At 43.1% G+C, this 18,159-nt stretch overlaps 1 protein-coding gene and 1 pseudogene across 5 annotated transcripts in view; both read right to left on the bottom strand.

Moving 5' to 3' along the window:
* LOC308334820 (homeodomain-interacting protein kinase 1-like) overlaps positions 1-2,847 on the bottom strand; it is a 38,673-nt gene extending 35,826 nt beyond the window's left edge. For all 4 annotated transcript variants that reach the window (XM_080791679.1, XM_080791680.1, XM_080791681.1 and 1 more), the window contains exon 1: positions 2,399-2,847. The gene's annotated coding sequence lies outside the window, so the exon portion shown is untranslated. The remainder of the gene's footprint in view (positions 1-2,398) is intronic.
* An 11,123-nt stretch (positions 2,848-13,970) lies between these two features.
* Positions 13,971-18,159, bottom strand: part of LOC308326098 (calmodulin-binding transcription activator 1-like) — a 120,215-nt pseudogene continuing 116,026 nt past the window's right edge. Inside the window, exons 16-18 of the transcript in view lie at positions 16,627-16,698; positions 16,366-16,396; positions 13,971-14,003 (exon numbers count right to left, since the gene is read on the bottom strand). The product of the transcript in view is annotated as a calmodulin-binding transcription activator 1-like (transcript). The remainder of the gene's footprint in view (positions 14,004-16,365; positions 16,397-16,626; positions 16,699-18,159) is intronic.

Genomic DNA, 18,159 nt, shown 5'->3' with positions numbered 1-18,159 from the left:
TGCACACTCAAATGGTACCTCGTCAGATAATCCCCACATATCCTACAACAACTTCTGTGAATATAAATTATATTTGTACTTAGGCTGTCTGCTGTCATGAAAGTTTATAGTTAGAGAAATTCAAAGTCCAGCCTCTCCCACCCCTCACTGGGGGAAATTCTGGGAGGAAAACAGTTGTCTTGTTACCGTTTAAATTACCCCCCCCAATCACCACTGGTCAACAAACCGTTCACTAGTACACAGATGCAGCTGCATATCATTAGTGAGCGGTGTGATCCTGCTGACTGACTGACTGACACCCGAGTCTGACAACAATCCCAAACTAATGACTTTGTTGTTGTATTTATACCGGCCATATGCACAGCGTCTCACAGCACAGCGTCATTTAGTGCACAGACTAAACAAACATTAAAGTCCACTGACTCCTATTTGGCTGGCAAACGATGTGTTGCTCTTAAAAAGAGTGCTAAAACAAACATTAAAAGTCCATAGACTTGCTGCTGCAACAATGTAATTTCGGGGAAAGCCATGCATTGGCAGGGCTAGCCTATAGCGCCCCTCAAAAAAAATAAAATCACACCCGTGTGAAGTGAGGGGGGCGGTCTTATCATCATACATCATCTCACCTTCGTCATCAAAGTTTATGTTACGAGATGCTTGTGTTTTACACAAACACACTCAGATTGTCCATTCATTGTCAATGGCATTTAATGTTTGCGTTGGGACAGAATGTGGGTTACACACACACCCAAAGCTGGACATAGGATCACCACCCCTCAAAAATACATTATTTAAAGCACGAGGTCAGTCCGCTGCGATAAAGTATTGGTTCTCAAGGTGGGGCCCGGCGGGGACCCCCAGGGGCCACTTTATAGTTAATAATAATTATAATGTGGGGATCCTCGACATGAAAAAGATTCAGAACCTGTCTGTGGAGATGGATTTCCCTGCATCCAGCCACACACCCACCCACCCACCCACACACACACACATTAGGCACTTTAGCAGACACTCTCAATCCAGAGCGATTTACCATAAGCAAAAGCATGGCAATACAACACATACATAAAAGTAGTTATCATGAAACATGCGTAAGCTAAGAACGTAACAGTGGAATATCTATATAATGAAACTACACACACACACACACACACTTTCAGCATATCCGCTCTAGACCGGATCCGAAAGCTGCAAAGCAAATTGATCCAGTGCTTAGCTTAGCCTACACAACACATAACTCGAATCTCATACGATATGGACCCCAGAGAGGGACCACCAATGTCCATAGCCCGAGCAACACGACCCGACCCCCGACCACAGCACACACACACATCCAAGGGCCAGCCCGGCTCTATAGCTACCATGGAGATCACTTCATGATCACAGGGGATAATGTTACATGATGACCTAGTAAGCTTAGTTTCCTAGTGTCGGCTACTGAAAAAGGCTGGGCTCGGTGGTGTGGGCTCTCTTTGGCCTGGCTGTGTTGTCGTCAGGGGACTTAAAAACAAGCCATGGTCTATATTAAAAACAGGCATTACTATATAATTAAAACAATAGATGTATATAAAGCAAAGAAACACCTTAAAGCCATCCAAAAACGTACCAACAAACCAGGGCAGTTTTCTGTGCTAAAAGAAAAAGGCTGGGCTCTCGATGGGGAAATGGGCTTTGGCCTGGAAGATTTGCTGGAAAAACCCCAGCCATGATCTTTTATAATAAACAACTCTATTAAACAACAAAGCACGCACGATGCAGAAAACAAAACCAACACAACATGTCTGGTTCCAAAAACAAATAAATATAGTACTGTAGTCTGATTTCGCGTTTTAAAAGCCCCGTGTTTTGACATGTTACGTCACATCGACTTAATCTGGTATTCGCCACCAACTGTAAAAGCAAAGCTTTCGGTTTCAACAATGATTCATGTTGTCGACTGACTAATGCAATCTGACACACGACTGTAAACGTCTAGTACACATCTACAACACTTTAGTTACTGACGATCTAAAATGCATTTAAAACCTAACCCGTTCCACATTATCCACAGACATGGAAAAATACAGGAATCGACCACCATCCATTGCTAACGAACGAGGCTAACGGCCCCCAAAAAACACCGAAATGTCACAGACAAGACAAGTCATTTCTTCACCACAGTCACAATTCATCCCACCAACAAACAGACTAAAGCTAAAATATCCCCTGTTTGTTTGATTTATACTCTCGTGATGTTATTTGATCGACTCCGACAAAGCTTGAAAAATGTCAGACAAGACAGAAGAATCGATAAAACACATCTAACAGAGTCTAAATCTTTAGGCTAATATTACATTCCCAGCCCAACAACAACTTCATCATCATCAAACCACAAGATAAAAACATATAGTTCACGTACCGGTGTTTGTGTTGTGTTGTGTTGCTGCTGTAGCGTCGAAATAGATGTCGTTGTTGTAATAACGACACAGGTTTAAATCCCCCAGTGCTGCAGCAGCAGTGGACGAGGCTAACAGTTAGCAGCTATTCGTTAGCCACAGTTAGCTACAAGCTAATAGCTAGGCCTGCATTGTCTGTCTGACTGACTGCTGCCTGCTAGCTGCACACACACACACACACACACAGTCACACACAGCGCGAGCAATATTCTCTACGCATTCATAGTTCTCCTTTCAACAACGTCTCCTGCGAGCCACGCGGAGGAAGGTTTCATGGTACAGAAGATGTCACAAAGAGTGGTGTTTTGACTGTAGAACGGCGGTTATGTGTCCGTAAAAATGGACTTGTTCTTTCGGTGGAGAGGAATCCACAGTCCACTTCTCGCCGGAAAATACTCCAACAACCAACCGACCAACCACGTCCCTTATCAGCTGAACTGCGAAACAACCCAACGGCATTTCCGGCAATTTACCGTAATTGCCGTGCCGTTTACATATGAGTTACCGTAATACCCTATGGAAGTGGTCTCTCTCTTCGACCCTTTCCTATTAGAGATGGAGTGCCACCGTTTTTGTATTTTTCCATGCAGTTTTTCATGTGTCAGCACTTCATTAGACACCCTGGAGTCGTTTTTATGTGCAATGGTGTATTAACTTTGTATTTAGGGTTTCTTCCTGTAGGCTGAACCATTGACAGTCAAATGGAGCAAAGAAATAAACAGTAATTCAATTATTTATTAAAATGTCATCAAAATGGGCTAAATCAAATGGTTTGATGACATTTAGCCTCTCTCACTCAGACCCAAAACGAAAGAATATTTTGTTGTCGTTATTGGATAAGATTTTTGTCCACAACAATTCCATTCTGTATTGATGTTGGTACAATTATAGGAGAGATGACAGGCAAACGATGATCAAAATATAACAATTATTCTACAACATATTCTATTTGTGTATAGACTTCTTGTGAATTAAATAATGCAGATGTTTAGCATTAATGTAACTCACTCTGAAGAGTTAAAGATTATCTATAAGGGTTTATAAGTTATATTATTATATTATAAGTTGTATATCCGTACGTCTCTAAATTTTTTGATTAATTGAACATGGTAATGCGCTCAGGGACCGTCTCCCTGCTGGACTCTGGACTATGCATGGCAGGGGCGTCTCAAATAAAACATTTGAGAACCACTAATTTGGGTTTTAGTCATATATATAGTCTCTTGAAACGTTTTAATTTAGTGTTCATGGTCTAGTTTTAGTCGACTAAATATCATAACTGTCAATCAACTGTAGATGTAGTCGACTGAAATGTGTTTTCGGCGGGCCTTGATGCCGTCGTAATGGCTGATTTTACACTTGCTGGAAATAGCAGATCTACAAGCTCACAACGCGTCGCAGCGTTATGTGTAAAGTTACTTATACTGGATCTCTTGTCCACTAAAGTCCATATAGTTCACATATATGAATTATGTGTCCAGACATGATCATTTTAATATAAATCAATCTCAATACTTCGTTAAAGTTATATACATAGTGAAGTGTTATTAAATTATGACCTTAATATCAGCTTTTTGAATCACATTGCTGCATGCATTGCTCACTCTTTCTTATTCTCCAATGGTTATACAGCATTGTTTTTCAGTCTGTCTCAGTCACTGCTACATGACTGCAGCAGACAGTACAGCCTATATCACTTTATAACTGCTACAGTATGCTATATTCCGCCGTAGTCTGAAAACCCACCTTTTCAGACTCCATCATGGCCCATAGCACTTACCCTACCCCCTTAGATAGCAATTCTGTAGACTTAGATAGCATTTGATACAGACTTATAGCATGTTATGTAGACAGCACTAGAATTGCATTGTATGCAGTCATAGCACGTCATAGTACATATGTATAGCATAGTATAGCATAGTATATATGTATAGTTTCATTATATAGATATTCCACTGTTACTTTCTTAGCTTACGCATGTTTCATGATAAATGCTTTTTATGTGATGTATTCGCATGCTTTTTGTTCTTGCTAAATGTAAGTCGCTTAAGAGCGTCTGCTAAATGCCTAAATTGTATATCACTATATAACTGCTACAGTATAACTGCAGACAGTAGCCTATATCACTTCTGTTATTATATTATTATATATATTAAAACAAATTCTGCCGTTTTTAAGGAGCCCAAATAACCATTTGAAAGTAGAACGACCTAATTTGAAGTGAAGCATTGCCACGAATGACCAAAAAAAAATCTTTTATAAACTACGTAGACACTGGAGAAAACTTAAACTGTGCCACCCGATATGGGGTGACTGTGCATACGTCCACATTGAGTAGGCCGTGAATAGTACTGTGTCAAATGTATCTCCCTTGCATTCTTTCATAGAAAGGCATGTCCAAAATGAAGCAAGTCTGTTCAGACCTGAGATCAGATTCTAAAAATGTCTTCTACATCCTGACAGTTTTCTGAAAAAGCTATGCTTCTATGTCAGTCGTTCTTCGGTTTTTTCAAAAATAGCAGACCTACGAGCTCGTAGCGCGCCACTCGGTGGCGCGCTATATGAGCTTGTAGATCTGATATTTTTCAGTAGCTAAATTATAACATAATGTTTAAAACACCAAAAGGGGTTCCTCCCCAGAATGGGTTAATTAACTATTGCACCAAAAACCTGCCAGGTGAGTATGCTGCTGCTGTGCCTGCTGACCCCCACCGCATAAAGACAAAGGCAGACATTTGCATCCCTCCCTATCGGGTCACTCTACTGAATGGGCCTGCCTGCAGCAGCCTGTGTGTTGCTGGGTGTCTGATTTAGGGTAGAAGACCTTTAAATAATGGGCCTGGTCTGCATGATACACTATACACCTCATTGATATGCATGTATACCTGTCTCTAGTTCACACTTCCAGGGCCCTGATTGCTTGAGGCCCCATGTTGGATTGTATTTATGGGCCCCCAAATGGAATGGTGTATCGAATCTTGTGGACCAGGGCCCGTTGCAAGATGCTGTACTCTGTTGTCGACCGTAAGCCATTACAGCCTGTCAAAGTGGGCAGGGCAGGGGTGAGGTGGGTTTGGGGGGTGAGGCAAAGTGGGAGCCTGACAAGTTTGTTTTGAGAAGTCTGGAGTCTTGTTTTAAGGGCCTTTGAGGTGCTGTGGTACCAAGAGGTGGATGCATAGTCGAAGAAACCTTGTACGAGGGCTCCTGTTAGGGTCTTCAAGGTGTTTTTGTTGACCAGTGAGGAGATCCTGTAAAGGAATCTTGTTCTTTGGTTGACACACGCACGCACGCGCGGCACACACACACACACACACACACACACAATAATAATAATAATAATAATGAATCTAATCGTGGATAAATTTAACACCAGACCAAAGAAAATAAATAAAGTGCAAATTTTCTTTTTATTCTGATTTCATTTTACAGCAGAAATTATGTAAAGCATTCAGAGAAGACATTTTCCACATATAAGGGCAATTCAAAACACTTTTGCATGGCCTCAGCAACAAAATATTCTTTTTTTTTTTCTTCTTTAAAAACATCAACCATTTTTAGTGATGCTCGAGCATGCACAGTTGTAAAAACAAAAACAAAAAAACGAAACAAAAAAAGACCTATTTTGGCTACAAAATAATTAAGGGATTATGGAGTATAAGAGTGAGACAGGCGTCATTTAATACTCGGCGGTATGCCGCCGTATGCCGCTGTCACGCGGCATCTCGTACGCGGCATCCGCAGAGTTTAAACTATAGCGCATGGACAGCAGGCAAGGTGGAATAGGAAGCAGGACATGAGAATGCAAAGGTAAGGAGGTAAGGAGGCAAGGAGGTAAGGAAGGCAAGGAGGTAAGGAAGGCAAGGAGGTAAGGAAGGCAAGGAGGTAAGGAGGCAAGGAGGTAAGGAGAGGCCTAGCCATAGAATTTAGTTATAAGGGTCTACCATTCTAGCATGCAATGTGAGGTTTAGGCCATGCTTTGTTAAGAGCAAGGGCCCGTTGTACTATTATCATTCATGTCTACAGTAGTTTGACCTCTGACCTCGGACATACTGTACAGCAGGCCAACTAGTCGAAGTTTCTAGTCTACCGTCTGTCTTCCTATGACAATTTATTGTTTTTGTTTTTTATGCGTTTTTTCATCTTCGTGTTTTACTGTTTTTTTTCTTCGTTTGTTTGTTTGTTTGTTTGTTTGTTTTACTCTACTTTTGTTTAGTTTTTTCCCCCTACAGTCCCCGTTCCTCTCCGTAAATATGAACGTAGGTTTTTAGTATATTATAGTGCATGAGAGCGCGTTTTGTTGCACGCGGCGAGCTAACTGAGAATTCTGCATGTTGTCGTTGTGGTGTGAGCGTTTTTTTTAGACCCGTGTTGTGAATGTTTTCTTTGTGAACAGTAAAATCCTCGCCGTGAGATCCCGCCGTGTTCTGCTTCTATTATATAACTCTGAGATAGTGTACTATTATTAAATATAACCAGATATACATTTGTACGCTTTCAAAGTTCGACGTCGTCGTCAACGAACCGCGAGCGCATACAGCCAGGTGTAAAAGTGTACGTCGTGTGACACTAAACTTCCGTACACAAGTTCCGTTCCCGCTGGGTTTTTTTTTCACACGGAGGATTTTACTGTGGGATGTCAGGGAGACTATGAGAGGAGGAGGGGGGGGGGGGGGGTGACGTTATAGCGACAGATAAAGTGACAGAGTGGATGAACGCGCGGCCGTTACGTTGTTACGTTGTTTACGGTCAATACCAGATGAATCGTTACGTTGTGTACTTGTACGGTCAATACCAGATGAGTCATAACGTTGTGTTACATGTACGGTCGATACCAGATGAATCGTGACGTTGTATTTCATGTACGGTCAAGACCAGATTGAAACGAGGGAAAACAAACTTAGCAGAGATGCTCCAAGTGCGATATACTTCTGGAATTGATTTTGTATTAAGTCATTCGATCAGCTTATTGATGCATATCTGATGCCGATTTATATCACAATAGATTTTAAGAATGAATTGTATATATATATAATTTAAAAAAAAAAGATTGTGCGTTTTACTAACCCTCAAGACAGTTTTTTATTAGCGTTATTGTCTGATGAATATTAAAAAAAATGACTTATTGAAAAAATTAATTATTCTTTCGAATTTCTACGTGGAGAAAAAAAGGAAGGCCATCTCAAGCTGACCCTTATAAAATAAAGAATAATACTGCACAGCTTTGATTGCCGCCGATTTATGTCAATAGCTCACAATTTCTGTCTCACAAAATCCGTCTGGAATCTTTTGCCAACCGATGTGCAGAATATGTGCAGATAGCGACCGATGGCAGATCGATTGGAGCATCCCTAACACCTAGACACACAAACACACATGTATCTGCTCTCGCTTTCACGCACGCACGCACGCACGTACGCACGCACGTGTGACTCACTGCCTCAGCCTGATGGCCTCTAAAGTGTAATATCTCCCCCAGGTCCATAGGGATATCCCTTTGGTCTAGTGGTTAAGATATTGGACTTTCACGCGGGAGACCCGAGTTCGAATCCTGGGCGTTGCCACACACACACACACACACTAGTAGTTGTAATGGGGATCATCCCACACTCCACCCAACTGTCCTTCAACCCTGAGCAAAATCTAAGGGACTTTTAACTGTCACCAAAGACATTAAGGACAGACGGAGGGAGTGTGGCACGTCACTGTGTGTGTGTGTGTGTGTGTGTGTGTGTGTGACAGAGCGATAACTGTGTGTATCTGGGACTATGATAGAGACCCTGGATGAATGAAAGAGAAGGGGGGGGGGGGTATGACAGGATATTTCTTTAAGGAATTGTAAGGGCCGATTCATACTCCTATTTTACCGCTGTTTCGGCGCTGCAGTGCCGAAATGATTTTCGTCTGAAATTTTCAGTATCAAATGACGTCACATTGTAGGCTCTACAGCGCCGAACCGACTTTTATTTGGCTCTAAAATAGGAGTATGAATCGGCCCTTATAGGAAATGCTTTATGTTAAATGTTGGAAGAACATGAAGTAACAAGACATGAAGTAACAAAGTCCATGCGGAAAAAAAACATACCTTCTTTCTACAAAGACATATCGGAACTCTTGAGTAGACTGTTGTGACAGTTGGCTATATCGTATATAGACATATACCATAGAGGATTCTATAGGGCTGTCGTATATACAGACTTATACCATAGACCATTCTAGGGCTGTCGCCGCATTGTCGAATAATCGATTGTTTTCAATGAGGTTTATCCTTTTCACAAATGTCTGTGAAAAGTATGAGCAAAATGTCTTGTAAACTCACACTTTCAACGGCCAGTAGTCAACATGTGAGGTCTGTGAACTCTGTGGGCATTAGAGCGTTCAGCTCTCAGCCTCTCAAAAGCCTGCTCTCTGTTCTCTGCATGCAGTGATTTCAAGCAATTTGACACATTTGTTGATTAAATCAACTCCTCGATTTGCTGACAAATTCCCATGACTGTTTTATTAGTATAGACTAGGGCAGCCCTAGTAAATTCTATGGTTTTATTCGTGTTCATTTTGTTTCACTAATACTGTTAGATATTTATACGGGGGGGGGGGGGAGGGGAGGGGAGGGGGGGACACACACGTGATTGACTGTAATTACTGTCCTGTTCATAAAGCAACATGTAGCATCGTCAGGCCATATAAGCATCCATTCATACAACCTACAAATTACAGTTTTTTTGTAAATTAGACTTGAAGTTTTTAACACTGTCCTTGAGCATAGTCGTCTTTCAACACACAATTTAGGAAAATAAACAGGGACCTCTTAAAAACCCTTCGAGGAACAACAGTAGATGCAGGTTCCTGATATCTTTATAAGCTTGCACTTTTTTGTTTGTTTTTGTTTTAGTGAGCAGGCACTTTCTAAACAGAGCTTTGTCTAGAATTCTAGAGTTATACAGATCATACAATGGCAGTGACGTGAGGAGAATTATAATACGGTATTAATTATGTAAAAAGTAGCGGGGGGGAGGAGAAGAAAAGACATTCTTTTGTTTTTCAAAATGGAAAAAAGCTTTGTCTGAGGTTTTAATAATTCCCCTCAGCTGTTATAGATATAGATCGGGTCTGAAAGATGATGTGCTTTTCCGGGAAATAAAGTCACTGTCGCTGAAGCAAAACAACCACATGAACCTCTTTGTGGGCCGTTATTACTGTACACCATACTGTACACGTCTTCGTCGTCGGCGTACATGGCGATTGTAGATAAAAAAGATTTGCTCGATCGATGTACAAGCTCTGTAGATAATAGGCGATTTTTAGCTGTTTTACTTTTTTTTTTTAATTAGCAATTTTATGAAAATCTTTGAAAAGTTTTTTGCCCAAATTAGGGATGCCAGCCAGGAAGTTAATGTGGTTAAAAAGTGATGTACTGTAGCGCCTCCCGCCGCCCACTATCCTCTTCATCATCATCATCTCTTTAAACAAGCCTATATCTTGTACAAACTCCTCTTTGGGAGACCTACATCTGATGAACTGAACTATTACCAGATCGTACAGTATTCAGCGGGTAAAACATTGTCTGTGTTGCCGCATGTGATCCTTATTGTTGTTAATGCACGGTTTATCTTCTCAGCGGTTATCGGTTTTTCCCCCCAACATAATTACATATCATCGGTATAGGCAAAAATAGCATTCATAGTAGTAATTGGCACCACCGGCAAAAGGGTTTAATCTTTGCTATAGCCAAGAGAAGAAACAAAAAGCACAAAGTTGTAAATGTTTTTTTTGTTTTTGATAAAAAGGAATAATTGTTTTTCGGAATAACTTTTTGTTTTTCTCCACTTAATATTTTCTAACATTAGATTTTTCAATTGCATGCTTTTTAAACAAAAATGTTCGTTTCAGTAACACTTATATTGGATACTCTTAAAGTGAAGTAGTTAAAATCCTCTCACAGTCCATAGCCACTAAACATGTTCTCTTTTTGCTTGTTTCTTTGTCTTTAATTCTCATGCACAAACGACGTCCGTTTTTCTGGTACTATCTTACAGTATTTACAAAGCAAATCACAGCTCCATCCTGTAGTCTGTATAGTGTATATATACCCAGGGTTAACTCTGTTCCTTTTTAAGCTCCATCCTGTAGTCTGTATAGTGTATATATACCCAGGGTTAACTCTGTTCCTTTTTAAGTTTCTCATTTATGGGAGTAAAATAATTTTTATAATCTTAAATACAGTCCTCTTATGAAAAAAGATTCAGGGTCCTCATATCCCCTCATACCTCGTCAGTTTATATACAGGAATATGCAATAGTCCAAAATATGGATTTCTCGTCGCCCCCCGGTTATTGGGCTATAATAATATGGGGACCGCGCCCTGTCCGGTATATGGGACAGTATTTAGTACAGTATTTATCTGTCCTGTACAGAGCAAGCATAGAGAGACCTCTCGGAGTCAAGGAAGAAGTCAAGGCAATTAACAACTCTCCTCCAAAAAGAAAAAACCCCAGGTTGGGATTTTTTTTTAGAGGTTTTTTTCTTTTTACGCAACGAACAAACTAACAAGAGAGAGAGACGAGAGAGTTTAACCATTAAGAACATTATGTCACGTAATTAATTACCACACACAAGGGGGGGGGGGGGGGGTAATTAAAAACCGAAGCAGTCTCGAGTTAAAACAGCCGAGTCAATCGAACAGCATCATTTTTGACCCGTAAATAAATAGTAAAAATGCAATAAAAAAAAGCACCCCGGAATAAATAAATAAATAAACAAACAAATAAATACATAAATAACATTAGTACTAATAATAATAATTCATTTTTCCTTCACACGGTTTCACATTAAACGGGGGTCAAGGGTCAGATCAGATGATGAGGACGTATAAGTGAAGACACAGATTCGTTTAACACGACGTACAGAAATCTTTTTTTTTCTTTCACGAAAAAAGAAAACGACACGAAAGCAGTTTTGGCAAAGCATGCATCAGGAGCTCCTCCCATCGGGTCGTTAAAAGCTCATAAACACATGCATCTGAATTCAACAAACACGGACGGAGGACGGACACTAGGACCACCACGCAATCGGGAGGCCGCCGGCGAAACGGAAAAACAGAAACAGCCTCTTGAAGAAGAAGGAACTTTCCGTACAAAGTCTCCACGTAACAAATTAAGACATCGTTATTCTGTCCCCCCCCCTCCCCCTCCCCTTCCCCCTCCCCCTCCCTCCCCCCCCCCAACACCGTTATCGTCGGATAATTAAGTCCGTCTTATACATTCAAGTGTGGTTCCTTTATTTCCCCCCTGTTGTTTTTTTTTGTTGTTTTTTTGTTAATTTCTTCTTCTTTTGATTTGATTGGTTGGTGACTTCTTGATTAAAACAGGATCGCTGAGTGCCCTGCGAGTCGTCTTGAGTGACTTGAGTTTGAGCAGGCGCGTCGTTTTATAGTCGTTTTTGAGAGTACGCGGAGTGGTGTGTGTGTGTGTGTGTGTGTGTGTGTGTGTGTGTGTGTGTGTGTGTGCGTGTGGACAGCTTTGCCCCAACACCACGCACACACACGCGACTAGCGATCGGGCACCGGTTCCGGTCCGGTCCATTGGGTCGAGGCCCGAGGCCGGCCGGGCCGTGGCAGAGAGGAGAGGAGGAGCAAGCCAAGAAACCTTGCATGCAAAAAATGCAACATGGAAAAGTGATATTTGGTTTATGTTTCTCTTCTTACTTCTTCATCTTCTTCTCGCATGGGCCACTGTTTTTATTTTACATACAAAACACAGCATGGAGGGGGGGGAGGGGGGGGTGTTAGGGCAGCGGGGGGAGGGGGTGGGGGGGCTGGTTTTCACACTGTGGGTTCTGCACGCCCCCTACTGGCGACCTTCATTCTGAGCCGAGTCGTTCATTCACGCACCGACGTCGGGCGGTCCGGATCGGATGTTGTTGTTTTTCTTTTTCTCCTTATTTTTCTTTCCTTCCTTTTCCCGCTCACTTCGCCCGCCGCCATCCGTCCACTCACGTTTTTTTCCTCATACACGCGCTCGCTCGCCCATGAACAGTGCAAAGATGCCATGAGGTTGAATGGGATGGTCTCCCTCCATCATGTGTCTGTCTGTCTGTCTGTCTGTCTGTCTGTCTGTCTGTCTGTCTGTCTGTCTGTCTGAGCTGCCGTGGTGGACCCCATGTCCTCAATCTGTCTGTCTGTCTGTCTGTCTGGCTGTCTGTCCGTCCGGGAAGAGTTCGTTCCTCTTGGAAGAAGAGGGGAGAATGTGTGTGTGTGTGTGTGTGTGTGTGTGTGTGTGTGTGTGTGTGTGCGTGCGCGTGTGTGTCTGTGTGTGTATGTGTGTGTGTGTGTGTGTGTGTGTGTGTGTGTCTGTGTGTGTGTGTGTGTGTGTGTGTGTGTCTGTGTGTGTGTGTGTGTGTGTGTGAGAGAGAGAGAGAGAGAGAGAGAGAGGGGGAGAGAGAGAAAGGAGGGGGGGGGTAATAATTAATTTATGCTCCGTCCTACGACAAGCCTTGCCAGCATTGCCAGCATTGCCAGCCCCACACAGTACATCCACACAGAGAAGTCCTCTACATCTGACTGCACTAAACAACGTTAAAACGATGTTAAACTCACTTTTCCGCTCACTTCATGCACGCGCATAAATTGTACCGTACGATTACCGGCGAAAACAGCTGGAGGATCCTATTGGGTCCCCAATATCTGCGCCCCGCCCGCCCGCCCGCCCCCCTCCCCTGCTTCTTTACCCCCCGATGTCTCCTGAACTTGAACACAGTATTTTGTAGTTGAACATATTTGTTTATAAATCCATGTCGTTACTGTAATGGGAATTTTACAATGCTAGAAACTACAGTGCCAGATATTATGCATTATTGTGTATTTATCTTCCTTCCATTAAGTCTCTTTGCTCACCAATAATGTGCTCAGTCTAATCCATGCAGCTGTCAATCTAACAACAGCTGACTTGACTCCTCCACGCTGTCAGCAAAGGTATACTTATTTGTGTGTCGCCCTTTTATGTTTAGCACAGATCCGTATATGGACATTCAGTGTGGCATCTCTGTTAGGACAAGACTATAAGGACTGTCTGAGAATGGGGTTGAGGAGGCTTGCGCCCGGAGGGGCTGCTGGAACAGGCAAGGAGGAGGCCTGTTCCTGTTCCTCACTCTCTGTGTGTTGTTACTCTGCTGAATCTTCTGAATAAATTCTCAACACTTCACTTCGTCATTCCTTCATCTTTACAAGATTATTTAATCTACAACATAACACACCTGCATCTCCACTAGCTAAAAGAGTGCAGTGGTTGCGCCAACCGAAAATAGCTGATCTACAAGCTCTCAACGCGTCGCAGCGCGACGCGTTGTGAGCTTGTAGATCAGATATTTTCGCTATTTTTGTCGCGTGACGGAGCGCAAATATATATTATAGGAGGGGAGAGAGAGAGAGAGAGAGAGAGAGAGAGGAGGGTGGAGGGAGGGAGGGAGGGGTGCAGCTTTGCTCACAGGCTGAGGAGGGGGCTGTGGTGGGCCAGGGGGGCCCCAGGGGGGGGTGCAGGTCTCTCAGGACCCCTGGCCTTTCTCTGCTCGCTGGCCCTGAGGGGACGAGAAACCAACACAGTCACACACACACATTGTACAGATACATTCAAATCCACATGTGTGTGTGTGTGTGTGTGTGTGTGTGTGTGTGTGTGTGTGTGTGTGTGTGTGTGTGTGTGTGTGTCTGTGTCTGTTTCTGAATAGCAATACTTAGCAATAACTACACCCCAACCCACACACACACACACACATGCATGATGCACATTTCACAAGGACTCACATCGGGGAGTCTGTGGAATAATGCATGTCAACCTGGGTGTCCTCTTGAAATGAAACAGTGCAGTGGCGTGCACAGGGCGTGCACTAGGGGGTGCTAGAGCAACCCCTAGTGTCTTTTTTTTTTTTTTTTACAGTGTATACACTGTACAGTAGTATGTGGACCATGGCGACATTGATCAATTCTTGTATGTATTATTTAGGCACCAACATCTATAAATCTCACACTATTAATTAAGGCACCCGGGCGGTTCCACGCGCTGCACAAGGTGCCCTTTTTACAGCTGCCCCTCTAGCTCTGGTCCATAGCTCTAATGCTCTGGTCCATAGCTCTAATGCTCTGGTCCATAGCTCTAATGCGTTGCATTTAGAGCTATACTTTTTGGGCAAAAGAGGATTTTGTTTCCACTTCTTATCTTTTATCTATTCTTATCTTTTATCGTGCAGCACTTTGTGGTAACCGCTGCTGTGCTTAAAGAAAAAAGTGCATTATATGAATAAAAGTGGACTGGATTGGATTGCTTCTACAAAGTGCTATTATATTAGGTTTCTGGGCAACAAGCAGGGATGCTATACTCATGCCTTGCACGCACGCACGCACGCACGCACTCACGCACGCAGGCACGCACGCACGCACGCACGCACGCCACGCACGCACACTATCCTCCCCAGCAATCAAGGCAAAAAAACCCCCAAAATAGCAGCAATAGACCGGGCAGGCCAAGCAAGACAGAGATCGATGTCCTTCTGGGATGTCACTCAGAAAATGCCCCGTCCCCAGGAATCAGTCATGCCTGATTCTATTCTACGTCCGAACATAGACATGCAGGCAACGCCCCCGCCTGCCTCTGATTGGCCTATACAGACACTGAGCATAGACATGGCAACGCCCCCGCCTGCTTCTGATTGGCCTATACCGACATTGCCGGCCTTACCAGACTTTCCTCCGAGGTGGATAGTCTGCCGCGAGGTTACTCCGTGGTGGGAAATAATTAGAGCTGGGACTCGATTAAAAAATTAATCTAATTAATCAGAGGCTTTGTAGTTAATTAATCTAGATTAATCGCATTTTAATCGCATATCATTATTTCACCCAAGAACTGTGAGAGCCATTTTTTCAAATGGATTTTGGTATACTAGTGAATCAATGAATAGTGAATACATAAGTTTAAGCAATAAAACATTGTTTTTGTAGTAATAGGGGTAATGATTCTTTATTGAATAATTGCACACAACTGTGCTGTAATCCACGCTACCATCGGATAGCCTTTTAAATCCTATTTCCAATCCACGGGGACAAGAAAGTGATCTCAGCGGCTTCCCCCAGTCTGGTGAACTGTCTGCGGTTTCTGGTGGTGTTATTGTCTGAAGAGGACACGGACACTTGGTGCGCAGGTCCGTCTGAAAACTGTGTGATTAAAATGCGTTACGTTTTTTAATGCATTAATCTTTCTGTAGTTAATTAATCGCAATTAATCACAATTAGTCCCAGCCCTAGAAATAATATATAATAATAATAATAATATACGATATAATACAAGAGAATGACAGCTTGGCATGCACGACAGAAACTTTCATTTTCGTATGAAGAGGCAAACTAATATTGTTTATGCCGTTTGCTTTGATGGAATAATTGATTGAACATGTATACGCCGCAATATGATTTGATTTGGGTGTGTTCTAAAATTATGTTGATTATCGTGTAATTTATTTGTATGTGTAAACTTGAAACATTATTGTACTGTAAAATGGTCTCTTTTCCCTTGATCTTGATCGACACGCTTTGATATCGCCGCAAAGCGGGGTGCCAATAGGGCTATAGTTCCAAACATTTCTCCTATTGGCTGGAACTATCCCATTGAGATAGAATGAGCACTTCCTCATTCCATTGTAACAACCGGAGTCGACGCTGTCGTGTCGCCACTCTCTTACTATATGTTACTCTGGCGGGGCGTTGCCATGACTATGCTCAGTGTCGGTAGGCCAATCAGACGCAGGCGGGGCGTTACCCACGTCTATGCTTGGACGTAGAATAGATTCACGCGTAACTATAGACAGAGACAGAGAGAGAGAGAGAGAGACAGAGAGAGAGAGAGAGAGAGAGAGAGAGAGAGAGAGAGAGAGAGAGAGAGAGACTCACCCGTTTCAGAGGTCTATGGTCCATCAAGGGGCTTCACGGGAACAGCAAAACAACACCAACTATTAGCACACTGACGTGTAGTGGGCGGAGTGTGTGTGTGTGTGTGTGCGTGTGTGTGTGTGTGTGTGTGTGTGTGTGTGTGTGTGCGTGTGTGTGTGTGTGTGTGCGTGTGCGTGTGCGTGAGTGTGTGTGTGTGTGTGTGTGTGTGTGTGTGTGTGCGTGTGCGTGTGCGTGTGCGTGTGTGTGTGTGTGTGTGCCTACCTGTGGCGGCATCGCAGCAGGAACCTCAGGATCTTGCGCGCCGCCTGGTTCTGTTTCTTAGTGAGGAGACTGCTGTGGGAGACGGGAGGAGAGACAGAGGTTAATGGAGACGGGAGGCGAGACAGAGGTTAATGGAGACGGGGAGGAGAGACAGAGGCTTGTACCGTTTGCAGCCTCGGTACACTTAAGGCCTTTGCGGGCAAGACACTGAACCCCTAATTGCTCCTGATGTGCTGGTCGGTGCCTTGCATGTATTACACTCGGATCCATACAGTCTTGCACACGATCGTTGTGTATCAAAAGACTGTTCACGTTTTATTATTTTCACAGCAGGAGAGACATACCGGTACAAAACATAAACAACAGATCAGAACATGGTTCCCTCTCAACTCTCTCTCTTTCAGGCATTCCACTGTGAACTAACACTGCCACCTATTGGCAGGTGGTGGAACCCATGGATGTAAACACCTACAGTATGTGACTTAAACAGGTATGATACACAGGTATAGCCAAGCTCAATCCTTGTAGGTACTACACATGGCTTCCGCCATCGGTGTGTGAACGGGTGAATGTAATGCACAATCTATACGTATGTAAAAGCGCCTTGGATAAAGGCTCTATATAAATGCACCTTTTACCATTTACCAAACATGCGCAATGTCAGTATATCGCAAAAAGGGCAACAGTATATCGCGATATAGAAATATCGTCTATATATTGTTGATATATGGATCACTATAGCCTGATCCAGAAGAACACAGTTTGCCGGCCACTGCTATACAGAGCCGACAATGAGGTTAAATCTTCCCTTCTTCTCTGGAGTCTCTGCCTCAAAGCAGACCAGAGGTAGAAAACTGTCGTTCCCTGATGTCATCGCTAGGGACACATGATGTCATCGCTATAGGGACACATGATGTCATCGCTATAGGGACACATGATGTCATCGCTATAGGGACACATGATGTCATCGCTAAAGGGACACATGATGTCATCGCTATAGGGACACATGCATCAGTAAAGCAGGAACTGGGGATGGCGAATGAAGGACCGGAAAGTCTGGCGTTGTGGCATTGTGGAATCCGCGGTCGAAAAATGATGATGATCTGAAGCCAGCGACATCCCTCTGTTTTAGCCTGTGGCGCTTGACAAATAAACCACCAGTCCATTTCTCCCTCTTTCAGTGCGTTAGCAAACTCACCAACTCACCTTTTTTGAATAATGTTTAGTTTTCAATGTTGCAACACTTAATAAATCTCACTCTGCGCCTAGATCGCCTTTTGACGCCTCCTGTACAAACGAGATCGCCTTTTCAACGCCTGTTTTAATATCAATTGATTACGGTTCTGTGTGCTGTACGCGCTCATAAGACTCGGGTTCCGGTGCAGTGAAAAAAAAACAATGAAAAAAAAACAGAAATGACAATTTCCGCTGGTTTATATGCTGTCTATATGTGGATGCAGTCTTTACAGGGTGCAGGCTTTAGTTCCGACATACTATTGATCCGAAACCTCAATCCTAACCTAACCATAACCG

This window comes from Protomyctophum bolini (genome assembly GCF_963924005.1).
Source record: "Protomyctophum bolini genome assembly, chromosome: 2".
Taxonomy (NCBI): domain Eukaryota; kingdom Metazoa; phylum Chordata; class Actinopteri; order Myctophiformes; family Myctophidae; genus Protomyctophum; species Protomyctophum bolini.
This window is presented reverse-complemented; position numbering and strand designations above follow the sequence as displayed.